Source organism: Dermacentor albipictus, chromosome 3, assembly GCF_038994185.2.
Source record: "Dermacentor albipictus isolate Rhodes 1998 colony chromosome 3, USDA_Dalb.pri_finalv2, whole genome shotgun sequence".
NCBI classification, from domain to species: Eukaryota; Metazoa; Arthropoda; class Arachnida; order Ixodida; family Ixodidae; genus Dermacentor; species Dermacentor albipictus.
The window spans coordinates 4692100-4706572 of NC_091823.1; the positions used below are offsets into that span (position 1 = coordinate 4692100).

Consider the following 14473-nt stretch of genomic DNA (forward strand, 5'->3'; position numbering starts at 1 on the left):
CAGTGCATGGCGCGCTCCGCCGTCTGAACACACTGCCCCTATTCTAGTACACTGTACTACTATTCATGAGTATTTAAGTATGGTGCTAAAAAGCGCCCTCTGTCCTCCACTGGGTAGCAAGCTCGGTCGTCTGCTTCGGAAAGCACGTTTACAATATGGCCCCGCCACTTTCGGTTTTGTTGTACCGCAGCTTGCAGCGAATATCGGGCGCCGAAGATTTTTTTCAGGTGTGGAACGCTGCGTAAAGGCAATAACTTATGCAACGCCGAATACGTGTACGCCGTTCAAGAAATAAGCGGCGAAGTTTTAGTGCGGTGTCAATCGCAAGTGAAGCGAGTCGCGTACGAATTCGTGAACTTAAGGTAAGGTTTGCACGCTGCTAGATTCAGGCGCACAAACGCGAGGAAATGCTTGCTATAAATGAATTCACAGCAGTGATAAGCCGGCATCATGTGTACGGAACTGCTCGAGCGCACTACGGTACTCGCGGCGACGGCAGCGGTCTTTCAGCATGTCGCGATGTACGAACTGCTCGAGCGCACGATCGTACGCGTCGCGACGGCAGCGGTCTTTCGACATGACGCGAAACAGCGGGCCTGCTGCAATCTTGTTGACTGCATGCCGCTAGACAAGTAGTTACGCCTGCTGCACTGTGATAGCGGCCATCTGTCTCTTTAGCAATTGGTAACTGATGCAATGCTATGAGCTCGCATGCGCGAATCGCGCGAGCTCGTGCGCTGCTCGCTTGATGTAGCTTTTAATGACAGCGCTCGAACATCGACGTGCTGCAATCAATGCTGCGCTGCCTCAACGTGCTGGCTTGATGTCAAGGATAAGCACATTTAACTCTCTAACCTGTGCTGCTCGTAGTGGCCCGACCATTTGTGCTCATTTGCACGCACCACTTCGCACGGGTCGAATTGTTAATTGTCGCTGTGGCCAGGTCTCGAATCGTGAATCACCAGCCATGCATGCTGTTATGTCGGTCTGCCGTCGGGACTGTAGGTGCAAAAGACCGAATTTTAGAACGCAGATGAGCACGGCGCGTAGTTTCGCTGCGCGACGAACTGGCCTCGAGCTTCACCACTGGAAAAGCGGGCGCCACCGTCGGCATGACGTGCTAGGAGGGATCACGTGGACATAGCGGCCGCGTCGGCTGCTTCGGGAGCGCCGAAGCGAGCTGAAAACGAGAGTTTCAATTCCCACGTACGCTGCGGTCCTCATTTAGTGGCGAAATTTTCCCGCTTCGAGTGTCTCCTTTACAACGCTTAAAAGCAATACAATAGGTTGTGGCTGCCTTTGAAGGCGTGCTACATGGTAGGCTGCTGCTCGGTGCCACAATGCCGGATGTACGCAACGGAGCCCGCAGTCAGCCTTATTCACACGTAGCCGCAGGACAAGCTGCGTGAAGTTTGCCTCGCGAAACATAAAACCGGCAAACATCGGCTACAACTCGGGTATGCAGCAAGCACAGACGCGAGGAAGATTTCTGCTACGGCGCCCGGTCTGCGATGCTCTGAAAACGCGCACTGAGACGCTCGCCCGAGTCCGCTGCCCGACTAATGTCATGACGGTTTGGTCTATGAACTTGTCGATGCTATAGATACTGGCAAATTGAGTGGAGTGGAAAGGCAGCGGTAAGAAGCACATTTTAAAGAAGCATGGCGCATATGGTCATGTTTGTGTTATGAATTAATGCATGCACTGGATTACAAAAAAGGAGCAGCGGGAAATTGCACGCTGTGAACACCGATAAACATACAGTGCGACGCAACTCGAGAAATAATATTGAAAGGTCAAAGAATTTAGAACAAAAAAAAGATTGAATCGTCGCGACGGCGCATCACAGTCCCCGTAGGCGTCGAAGTCTCTACAATGAAGTTATTTTTGAACAGCTCTGATAACACCTACGCAACAATGGTAGCTTGTATACTGTCAAATGCTCATATTCTGCGGCCCACAGCTCATGGCACGGTGCGAAAACGCGCGCGCGGGGAAAGCGAAACAGTGCGCGGACAAGCATGCAGACGCGCTGCATTGAGGCCTCATTCTATTACGCTCCATTTAGTTATACAAACGCTATAAGAACATATTTCACATAGTTTGCTCTCAGCGTTTACTACCTTTCACGCAAGAAGCCGGTTCGGGAGACTCCATCGCGGCGACCGCGCGCAGTGGCGTTCACTGTACATATTCGGTAAAGAGATAGCGTCTGTAAACGATTGTGTGCTTTCAGTTTGCCCAAGATTATTATTTAGACAGTAAAAAAACCTCTCGTTTCGAAAGTACTTACAGAAATGTCCGGGAGAGCTCGCGCGTGGTGTTTTCAGTGAGCGCTGACAGCAAAACCTATGAGGAGCGCGCCACGTGATCCCTCATACTACGCCAGCGAGGCGCTTCCGCTAGATGGCGACTCCGTAACGCGCCCGACGCTCCGCTTCGTGAGAGAAGCGTATCCCCGCAGGCCGGCTGTACCCGGTTTAGAGGAAAACCGGATGTGACGTGAGCCAGTGCCGTACTCCCTGCCCCCAGATAGGTACTTGTACGCCTAGGGAAAGACGCTGCTAGGTGCTGCTGCTAAATCCCTGTGGTTTCTGCCGGCTCACGTAGGTTCGTTCGCGTGGTCTTGTTACGCCTCGCTGGATCGTGTTCAGTCATGCCGTCCTTGCGCGGCGTCATTGTCGGCGAGTCAGGTTAAATTCTTTAATAGGTCGCGCCTGCGCCTAATTGAGTCTATTAAAGACTGCACATTCAGTTTTGCTGGCTACAATTCAGTGTGGCTGGTGTGGGCTGTCTCCACGATGCGCTTCGAGCGTGTCGATTTCGCCGTTCTTTATGTTGGCGGAAATGACCGTAAAAGCAACATGGATCTACAAGAAATATGCAGCAACATCAAGGTAAGTCTACTGAAATCACAAAATTTGAAACAATAAGCGCTAATAGTTGTGTTTTCTTTTAAATTTTAGGCCTTGATTGTTCAGCGAGACGGCGCCCGTCGTGCTGGTTTTCAAGGTGCTCTCTCGCTGGCTAGAAGATGCTGATGCGGAACAGAAAATGCAAAAACGTCGCTTGCTCAACCGCAAATTGACGGCTACGCTGAAGCGCATGCCGTGTCTGCGGAATTTGAACCCCGAGGTATGGACCCCTTTTTTCCAGCGGCATGTCGTTACATACCGTCAGGAACACGCTTGGCTTATTTCTGACTCGGTAAAAAAATGTTTCACTTTTTCTCGCTGCTCGCTGCTGAAGAAATGCGGACCGTTTGTCGTAGTTGTCTCCATTAGAGGGTGGCATTACTGCGGTGAACAAAGCAAGTGTTGCCGTACATACTGTGCGCACTTCACCCTTTGTTGGGCGGTCGGAAAATATTGGTCCCACTATTCAGGGCAACTTCGCTACTCTGTAGCGGTGAAGTGTAATTTCTACCAGTGAACGTTCCTGTGTAGACATGTTTCTGAATCACGTTAAGCACATTTTTTCGTCAATTTCTTTGTCAAACACGCGATAGAGCGGTTGCGCAGATTGTTGACTTCCCTTTCTACTATATTTGGTTTATTCTGTCGCCGTCCTTCAAACCACCACAGCGGCAAATGGACTCTTTTGATCGAAATTCCGCGTTTTCATAATAGCTGAATTTTGGTGCGGTTAGGTGTCTAAATTTCTCGTGCCCACAGCTACCAAAACAGGTGATCAAATTATTAGCATCGCGAATAAATCGGATTCCTACATATGCAAGCTGCTACATATTTTTGATTGATTGATTGAATAACTTTAATGAGCGGTTCTTAAAACGAAACCCTCTTTGCCTCTTCCTTGCTCAGTGGGTGGTGGCTGCTGCAGTCCTGCCAATATTGGTCACTGTGTATGGCACTGGATATGTGCTGCTTGGCATGTGTCTAAATGGCAACTTGGATTACCTGTTAAGTGCAGCTCAACATGTACCACTGGGTAGACACGTAGAACAAGAGGCAAGAAATTAAGTATACAACAGGAAATTTAAGAAGTCAGCCACAGAGAAGTCGGAAAGTCAGCATCGAAAGCAACCGAGTATGGACAAAAATGAACTAAACGAGACCAGGACATGCATTGTGTGCAGAGTTATAGAAGTGAACGAGTGGTTGCATTTTACTGAACATTACAAAGGCTTCACTTATAACCGATTTTCACATATGCATGGAATCTGCTAACTTTTCTGTGCAAAACTCTACCGGAAAGGATATATTGCATCCATCGGTGTTAATATATTTCTTAGCATATTTTCTCTTTTTCAGCCAACATACACATCCCCGTTAAATCAAATAGATCACTGTAGATGGCTGCCACAAGCATATTACAAGAACTGTGAATTGGAAGCTGTTGGCTACCTGTGGCACGAAGTCATGCAAGGGTACATGTAGTCTGTGTGTGCACATTGACTTCATGTTTTACTCATTTGACTGGCTCCTATTGCACTCCGGCTGAATAGCAATAACACACAGGCCACTTTACGCTCGAGCTACTCGAAAGCCTGCGAAAGCTGCAGGTACATTCATAAAAGTTCATAAGTAGATGGCATTAGTGAAAAAAATTAAAACCTTTTCTGGTACAGCCGTGCGTTGTCGGAAGTGTCTCAATGCATTGCAGTGATTAAACAGGCACATATTGGCTGTACCACTTAGATTTCAGCGTGCACGCGTTGGCTGGATAAAAAATTCTACCAAATTTTAACTCCAAACATTAGCTCACGGGTGGAAAGCGGTTTCTGTTGTAAATAGATGTGGCTTGCACACAAAGTATGCTGCATGAACAGAAGGTGCTGCAGCCACATAACCTGACCTTTGATCTTCATTATGCTCACAGATTGAAGGGATGGAACTAAGAGTGTGTCTTTTAAATGCTTGATTTCAGCCAGTTAAATTTGCCAACACGGGGTATTCAAACCACTGGTGTCCATCTGCTGTTGGGCTGGATTCTCAATTTAGTGAGAATACTAACTACTGCGTTCATTGGTGCTGACAGATATCAAGTCAGTTGTAGCTCGGCATTTACTGTATTCCGTTTGTCACCAAAATGCTAGAGAACCACTCGAGATCCTTCGATGTCAGCATCCTCATAATCAGTGGGCACCCCATAAGAAAAATAGGTCAATTTTGGATGGTATCCTTGCAAGTGTGAGAAGGCTAGGCCACAGAAACTCTCGTTTCTGATTTGTGCACTATTCAGCCACGTTAAAATGTGAGGAGCCTAGACATCTAAAAGACGAGGAGCAAGCAAATTGAATGTAGCTACCAAGCAAAAAATGTGGAAGCGTAAGCTGTTGATTTTTTACTCTAAAGGCACGTTCACACTGAAGACGGAGCGGCTAAACCGGGCAAAGCTCTTGGCCAGGCGGATAAAAGCAGGCGCTAAACGAGGCAGCAAGCCCGATCGCTCGCGGACCACTTTTTTTCCTGCCCGCCAGAGCTGTCCGCTTTGCTGCAGCCAATTGGAACACCAGACGACGCTGGCGTGTGCGCGACAAGGATGGACGACCGGTGCCACGAGACGGCGACAAGTGCACCACAAAAACGTAAGATACTCCGCCTCGGCGGTGCGGGCAGCGAGGCAAGCTGTCCAGTATACACGGTGTTTCAGCTAACTTGTGCCGAGGCTTTAAAAGAGAAAGACCGAAAGAAACTAGGCCTGCAGTACTCAAATGCAATCAATTCAGTAAACTACCCTTTTGAGCAACTTTAGTACTTACGGCTCATTGAGAGACATCTGCTTTATTTTTTCAAGACAAAAGAAAGTGCACAAAATCGAAAAAAAGTACCATGCAACTATGCACTTTTTAGCAGTGATGAACAATGCGGCATGCAGACAGGATGTAAAAAAATATGCAGTTCCGACACACTGTGAAAATTATGTAAGCAGCTTTCTTTGCTGCTTCTGTTCGATGATGGCATTTGGCAGTGATGTGTTAAATGTTACCTTGCATGCACCACTTGTGTTTGTAGTACACAGAGCTCACAGACAGACGTGCGCTCCGATGCTCAAGGTGGTGTTGTGCACCATCCATATCCTGTGAGAGTAGTGGCACTGTCATTCCCTCACATGGCGCATCGCATGGCAGGTGAGGTAGAGAAATCCGTTTATTGAATCCTTAGGAGAAATAGTTGCTGCCACGTCCTGTGCCCGACAGAGCAGTGCCTGCTGGCCACCCAGGCTTCTGTCACGCAGCATGGCCTCCCAGTGTTGCAGTGTAGGGACATTGAAGTTTTGATGCTGGACCACCACTTGCATATTGTCGTTTTGACGGCGTGGTGCTGTATTACAGTTTTGCATCTGCACATCCTGTGTCAATTGTTGGCATGGACACACTTGCCGTGTTTATTTTTTCAGAAATAGCATAAACATGCCATACCACACCTTGAACTATCATTATATTTTTAGTTTGCCCACAACTGTCACCATGTCTAGTTGTAGTGTTTTTCTTTTAAAGAGACTCCATACGAAAGATGCTTTCTGATGGCATCTTTACCTTCTCGTGTGATCATTCAGCAAGCACAAAGTACTGCAGCTTCTGCAATGCTTTTGTCTATTCCTTCCAGGCACACTACTCTCAATCTATCATTAGCGCTGAAATGGAATACCACCTGTTTCTCAAAGCAGCTTCAATATAGATTCTAATCGGAATAGGCAGACTTGTGGCAGTATACAACTTTCTTTAGCCATAAAAGGCAAGCTAGCATAGTGGGGCATCTCAACGCTCGTAAAAGCATTCAACTGCATGTATCTCCAAATAACTAAGCTCAAGCAGACACTGTCAAAATCTTTGCTTGTCACGGTGAGTTGGTGCGGGAACTTGAAGGTGTCTCTTTTCCTTCATTTTTGTGTCTCTTATGTTTTTGCTAAGGCTCTTGCCACAGCAAAGTTGCTCTTGTGGTATTTTAGAAGGGTAATTTACTAATCGCCTAGGCGATGCCATTTCCTACATTTGGTTGCACCGTGTGCATCAGTGCAATAAAATGGGTCAAACGGCTTAATACGAGATGTTGCCAGGCCTTTTTGGCACGACACTTGTGGATAACATTTTGGTGTGGCTTGGGCGAGACCGAAAGAGAAATTTACACATACGAGCACAAAGGCCAGGCACTGTTCCCTTGTGGCCTGCACAACCACTAGAATAGCAGCTAGTCTTATCAATTCATACTGAGTATCACAAAGTGGAACATTGCAAGAACTGTAGCTTGGTTGAGACAAGGCACTTACAGCTGCAGCTGAAACATGTGGTGTGATCAACATGTACAAGGTTACAATACTCTTCACCCTTTTTGTATTTAAGACTTTTTAAACTTTGCCCGCAATTTGATTACAGCTTGCCAGAGTTCCTTGGAAAATCCTCCCATGCACCTGCAATGTACATTGGCCCCCCCCCCCCCTCCTCGATGTGGCATGCAAGATGGCAGCAGCAGAGGCGAAGAAAGGTCCACATTATAATAGGTTGTATGTAAATAAAACTGATCGAACACAACCGATTCGGCTTCCACTTTTGTCAAGACAATTGTCAGCAAACAAATGGAGTAATTTCAGTAGGGCGATACTAATAGTGCATAGAAATTCTTGGAATCCTCGTCAGCTTTCTTGCTGTTAACAGGCTGTGTTGGTGAGGTGGTATAGGCAGGGAATGCCAATTCATGAGGGATGGTCATGGCCACCATGTTCAATGTATGTGCAGCATCAATCTAATGTCATGGCAGGCCAGCACTTCGTCGCATGATATATTTTCAAACCTCGCATGCTTTCTTTGGGGCTCTGAGAAAATTAATGAAGCGTGAAACTAAAATCGGCATGTTGCAGTTTTCAATACAACCATCACTCCATTTGTCCATTCTTGAAACAAATTTTATTGTACCAAATGCATACAGAATTGTGGAATATCCGAAGTACATTTTGCTTGTTTTGGTCAAGCAGCTGGCAGAACAAAACCACGAAGTTCCAAAGCAGGAAGGTAACACTTCTTTTGAAGTACACAACGAGTGCAAAACTTGCCGCCAATTAAAAAAAGAAGGGAGCTGCTACACACCATTTCTTGGTTCTTTGACCATTTATTTTTTTCTTTTGTGGCTGATGTTTAAAAATCCTTGCTATAGCAAATGCAAAGACATCAAAAATCAACGCACGACAGATATTGGTACTATGGTGTAAAGTAATGAAGATATAATTTTGCATGCACATTATTTTGTCTGAAATAGAGGGATATAGCACAAACGTTGCTCTTCAATCCCAATAAAATATAAGGAACTCGTGGGCTACAAGAGGGCTACGGATGATTGTTGAGGGCCTCGGATTCTGTAATGTGCAGCTATACTTAAGTACACAAGCATTTTTGGAATCTGCCTCTACCTGGGTGCAGCTTTGTGACCTGGAATGAAAAGCCACAGCCATCGAGATCGAGCTGCTGCAGTGGCGACATCACAGTAAAAGGTAATAGCGAAAAATTAAAATAATATGGCCATGCAACTTGCAACAAATCAGACAGGTCACCTGAAGCTTCTATTTCCAATTTTTCTGGTGTTGCATAGAAGGGCAAAAATCTTGAAAAGTGATAGTGTACGACTTTCATGCATAAACAATTGTGCATATCTACTTTTTTTTAACCATGCAGATATTTAGCAAAAAGTTTTGAGCACGGAGAGCCCGGCGTTTTTGCAAAGGAGTTTCTAGGTGAGGTGGACACACTATGCTGCTAATAATGCGAGTTTCAGAAAATTAATTTTGAAAAATTCAGTCACTTTTTTATTAGTAACTTGGCGGCAGCCTTCTAAATGGCATATTTGGAGGCAGTCGCATGTGAACGCACACCCTTTCTTTTTCTAAATCTCGAAAATTGCACTTATTTTGAGATATTCATTACCGCGCTCAATTGAGTACAATCAAAACTTGGTGCATCCTCCTCCACATCAGGCGGCAGTGCCCTGTCAAGAAGTGTGGGACAAAGCTTAAATGATAGCCTGATATGGCACACTGACGCACATGCTTGCCAGGCAAAGTGTGTCGTATCAGCAGCTACAATGACTGGCCAAGATGTTTCCATCTGATGAGATAGCGGGACCTTCTTTTCTGCACTCCCAGCACACTCAGTTCCAATATTGCCTCGATTTACCAGTGAAATTCAATCATGAATATCTTGAATTAGGTGCAACTTTCAAGATTTTTAAGAAATGAGAGTGCATTAGAGGAATTCCTCTGCAAGAATGCCACATTTTCCACGCTCATAACTTGAAAACAAGAAAATCTGTATGGTAATAAAAGACACCCTATACGTATACAGTGTGCATTGGAGCATTTCATGCAACCAATATTCAAGCACCTTCTGTCTACAAATAATTCATAAAGCAAATTTATGCATTAAGACTTGAATAAGTTACGAGCACTGGAAATGCAAACACTGTTACGAACCCTTGTCACATGCCAGGCATTGTGTTGCTGCTCTCTGCGTAGGGCCTATGAATAAAAACCACCTTCAACATCGCACAGCAAGCTACTAATTGCTATGTGTAGGAAGACTTACAGTTCTTCAAATGCAATTATGACCTAGACATTCTAAAGCTTTTCTAATAATGTACTTTTAGTGAACAAGTCCCCAAAACTTGGAACAACTCTGAAGCTATAATGCCATTATTATCTGAAAGATGCACTACACATTTTTTTAACGCAGTAAGGAAACATTCATAATCGACAATGCCACCATAGACATGAGAGTCATAATATTGCACTGCGTGCAGCAAGGATAGCAAAATCTCGCACAAAAGATTAGTCTCTCCCGCAGCCTTTGAGGCCCCCTTTATTATGTCTCGCTTATGATGCCGTAACATAGTACGAAACCATGATGACGTAACTTATGATCGTGAGTTACTCTTGAAAGAAAGCTTGTGCACACATGCATATTCCGGCATTGTAACTCTGGAGTGCACTTACAGTAAGGACACTGTGAAAAGAAGAAAAATAAGGCCAACAGCAAGAACCAGGCAGCGCAGTGCTATTTGCACCTTCTCGGCTGTTGTCGGTTTAAGTCACCTTTGCTGCAGCAGAGTCGTGTTATGCGGCGAAGCATATTTATCATCATGCAGTGAAGCATATCTGAAGTTAAAGGAGACACTGTCACGGGGCCCCTGCGGGTGCTTACGGTTACCCGACACTAGCTTAAGTACCTATACTGTGACCTCTTCATGCATTTGGACAACACCAATCGCCATGTGAAAACCTCTGTGTTCACTGCTAATCTCGCCAAGAGCCTAAATTGTTCCAAACTACAAATTTCACCAAGTGGCAAACTTGGCAATGCTTCTGGAACCTCATTCTAAAGTACTTTAATACTACCAGGATGCTTCAATGTCAAACTGGATTAACAACCTGGGATGAAATTGCGCCAGCTTCTAACTTTCTGAATGTTTGCTTCACCTCCTACATCAGTGAGTAGGCAGTGTTCAATTGGCGCTCCCGCTTCACCAAGCAGATGACCGCTGACGAAAGCACAGTGAAGGCGAATAATGAGAGCGCAAGCAAACATTCAGAATGCGAGATCTCGCCCTTGGATTTAGAGAAAGGAAGGGTAATTTCATCACCAAGGAACCGAAGTATGCATTCAACAACAAAAGCTTCTGAACGGGCCACTTCCACATCAGCACTGCGGAAAGACTCTGATGAGCTTATCAACCAGCAGAAATTTTCACTCGTGGCAGAAATTTTCACTACCACAATCGCAGGTTCAAAGATATTTGCATGATGACATTTTGGTCCAAAAAGAAGATCCGTTTGAGCGATGGTGTAAGCGTGGTGCCCACTGTTAGCTCGGCTTGCGAAGAGCGACCTGCTGATACCAGACACTTAAGCAGCTCTTTTTGATGTCTGAATCGATGGTAACATGCACTAGGTGTCACTGCTCTTCGAACATGTTGAGCTGTTGTCCTTGCTTCGTGAAACATTAAGTAACTACAATTATGACATTGTCAAACAAAAGTGTTGTATTAGAGAATTTTGTTAACCACGAAGCATAATATCCCTGTACATTATTTGCTATGCAGTCTATGTAGTATAACTATTTTGCACCTCTGGTTGGTGAAAAGAAATGGATTTTTGCAAAACCAATAGCATTCATATTCGAAAAATATTCGCTTCGCACTTAGGTTTTATCATTCGAATTAGCTTTGAAATTAAAAAATTGATATTTCCACACCCATAGTTTTTACTCAAATACCTGGAGCATAAGTCATTTGAGGACGTAACTTCAGGAATAGCAACAGTATGCCACCAAAGAGTCAACACAGTTCAAATTTTTTTTACATTTTTTTACAATTGTTTCCTACTGTACATTCAATAAAACCATCTTAAGCCTCAATAATTGACTAAACTAAGCTTTGATAACAGCTGCATGCTTGGAACGAACGGTGCATGTTCCAGCCACTCTAGGGTAGCAGTTTAGGGTAAAAAATATCTGTTACTTAGGAATGCCACTTGGTGACCTTGTGCAGAGAAACCCCAGCTGGACTTTGCCATCTGAAGCTGCTGCGCACAATGGCTAATCACTGGCATCTTTGGTCTTCTCGATGGCATCTACATGCTTGAGAAGCTCGGCCTCAATGACGTCTGACCACTGGCAGCACATATTTCTGTTTATCACAGATAAAAATTGCCTATGAGCTCTTATTTCGCCCAAAACACAGACTTTTGCCACATTTAAGAAAGTGGCACTCTCCAAGTCAGTGTGGTCAGCATGTCTGGCATGCTGCGTCAGAGTGGAGTTACTATCCTAAATTAATGTGCTACAGAGATGACAGAGAGGTTGGCAAAGAAGTTATGTGCCCAGACAGAAAGAATGATAATATTTATGTCTACTGCAATTCAAAGCCATCTATTTGAGCACCTTGCACCACCAGAGAAATCCTAATGGCTTCCTTTTTTTGCATCTCATAATGTGGGCGGTAACACCCCATTAAATGGTCCCTAAGATGGTTTTTTGTCAACCCTGAGGAAATCTCTCACAGAAAACTTGTAGACAGTCTTGATAAGTGTTGTCAGATTACCTTTCAATGTGTCCTTTATCATCACTGTGGTGATCGTGATTTCAATTCATGTGCAGCACTCACACAGTGTGCACTCCTTGCAGACATCTGTAACTAGTGGCAGTTTACTAGCATACTTGAAGGGAGGAAAAAAGAGCATGGCCACACCAACCACATCACAGGATGTGCATACATCAGATGACATTGTGGAACCTAATTCTATGTCAGCAGGAAATGCATGGCTGCTATCGCTATTTCGAGTGCAAATATTTGTCCCACGGGTACAGAGAAGTCATTATGGCAACCACATAATCCAGGCAGCTTAGTGCTGGGCAACTGCAATATTTATGAAGCAGCACACTGCATTCAAAGCCAGGCACTGTCACACTTGTCTGGGAAAATCGGTGCTTCTATACACAGGGGCTGGACCATTCCAAACCACAGTCACATTGGAACTCTGTCCACTCTCATAGGGTGCATTTTCTGTGTAGTCACTGCCACTGCAGGAATAATTTTCTTCGAACTGCACAAACAGAAAATTGTAGCACTGTGCTCTGCAGTGCTTGGTGCAAAGGCAGAACAGCCATGAGCCTTCTCCCATCCACAATTCAGAAATCCGCCAATACATAGATGGCTTACAGTGGCATCTCTACAGGCAGCACACACCACCTATATGCTGCCACTTAGATTGCAACACACTGAGGGTCTCCATGCCTTTATGTAAATGCTCAAATATACTACAGGACAGGATCTTTAGGGAATAAAGGTTGTTTCACGGTTTTCATATCTATGCTATGACAAAGCCAACTCCAACTGCACAGGTAGAAATTGCTGTGGAAAATTAAATTTTACAGTTCCATGTACCACATTTTCCATACAGTACTATAGTCTGCAGGATCTAATTTGGGCTGAAAAGCCCCTCTCATTAAGCACCATGGCAAATTTTAGTTATAGGTACATTGGAAGTTGTAAGATGCCGTCAAGGGAGCATTTCCTCAAACAAATATTTCTAATTAGTTCATTATTAAAGGAAATGGAAGAAATTGAAATGTTGCATTTTCACGCTGCCAGGAGGCGAGTGCTAAAAGTGACGGCACTCAACCCCTTTGCCTCCAAGTGATCTTCCTTCTTCATCTTCCCCCATGACGAAGCCAAGGGTTCACGTCACACTCGCATGACGAGCCGTCTTTTCTTTCCTTTTTTTCTTCTCTTCCTTTTTTGCTGTGGGGCACACATTCAGGGATGGCATTTAACATTGGTTGGCTTACGAAAGTCACGTGCCATGGTTGGTGATATTGCAGGCAGCACGTTTTACATAGAGACATTTGTGCATGTAACCTTGACTCTGGCTGAAGCAGGGCTTCGTTGAGACCATGATGGCTTTTGTTTAAAATTTCAGTTGTTTTCCCACTGTGCATCATTTTGATAATTTGGAGACAGGATTGTTAATGTGTGATCTATGCACTGCACTTGTCGGTTTGCAACTTCCAATCTTGGTGAGACGCCTTTTCATATAACAAAGTGCAACTGAACTTCCTGAAGGCATTTGCCTCCTATGTTCAAGGGAAGCAGCCCACATCCGCATACCTTATTCACAGATGTCAATTCTTTTTTTGCTGCTGCTCCGTATTAAATATGGGAACCCAAGACTGTGGAAGTAGCGTGGGCTTGGTGGTCTGGAGCTTACCATTGGTTGTCGGATCATGCCGCTGACTGCATTTTGCAGCGGCTCATGAGTGCCGAGGGGGCCAGGCAGGAGATACGGCAACAATTCAACGAGTAGCAATGAATGTTTACTTCACATTGTTACGGAGTGGTCAACTCTGCAAGTTTCCCGATGGTGAGCGACAGACATGCTAGTTTGCTCAAAAACTGAAGGCTGAAGTCCATTAGCGAAGACGTCCTTTATAGTGTTTGGAATACCCTCGCTCAAGAAAAGGAGAGAGAAAACACTCTCCACGCTGGCGGCTGCCGCTCGATACATGGAAGTGTTCAACGAATTTTCTAACCCCCACTGGCTCAGTAGAAGGAAAGGCACTGACATGCGCATACACACACACACACCCACACAACGCTGGCATCTTCCCTGCCGAGGACGAAGAGAAAGAACGAATGCACACACGAAGCTTAATCGTCCCACTTGCTGAAGGGAGACAACACTGTGGAGACTAAGCAGACATCAGGGTGTTGTGCAAGCCGTGGGTAAGAAGGTGAAAATGCCTGCACAAATGATAAGGTCTTATTGCTATTGGGGCCTCCTAGGCGTTTTCCAACGGTTGCAGGTGGCTCGGCGTATCTAAAGGGTCGAGCCTTTCGCTGTTGCTTTGGTGGCGCGACACAAATCGTTGACCACACAGGCCAGTCATAACATCAGTTAGACTAGTTCTTGTGCACGCTCAAGGACACTGAGCTTGAACGACGCCGTGAATGCTCTGTCTTTTCAGTGCTAT

At 45.1% G+C, this 14473-nt stretch overlaps 1 long non-coding RNA gene across 1 annotated transcript; it reads left to right on the forward strand.

Moving 5' to 3' along the window:
• The first annotated feature begins 2484 nt into the window (after positions 1–2484).
• Positions 2485–7451, forward strand: LOC139057190 (uncharacterized). Its single transcript, XR_011512619.1, has 4 exons — positions 2485–2897; positions 2967–3135; positions 5316–5548; positions 7337–7451. It is a non-coding gene; the product is annotated as an uncharacterized lncRNA (long non-coding RNA).
• Positions 7452–14473: the final 7022 nt, after the last annotated feature.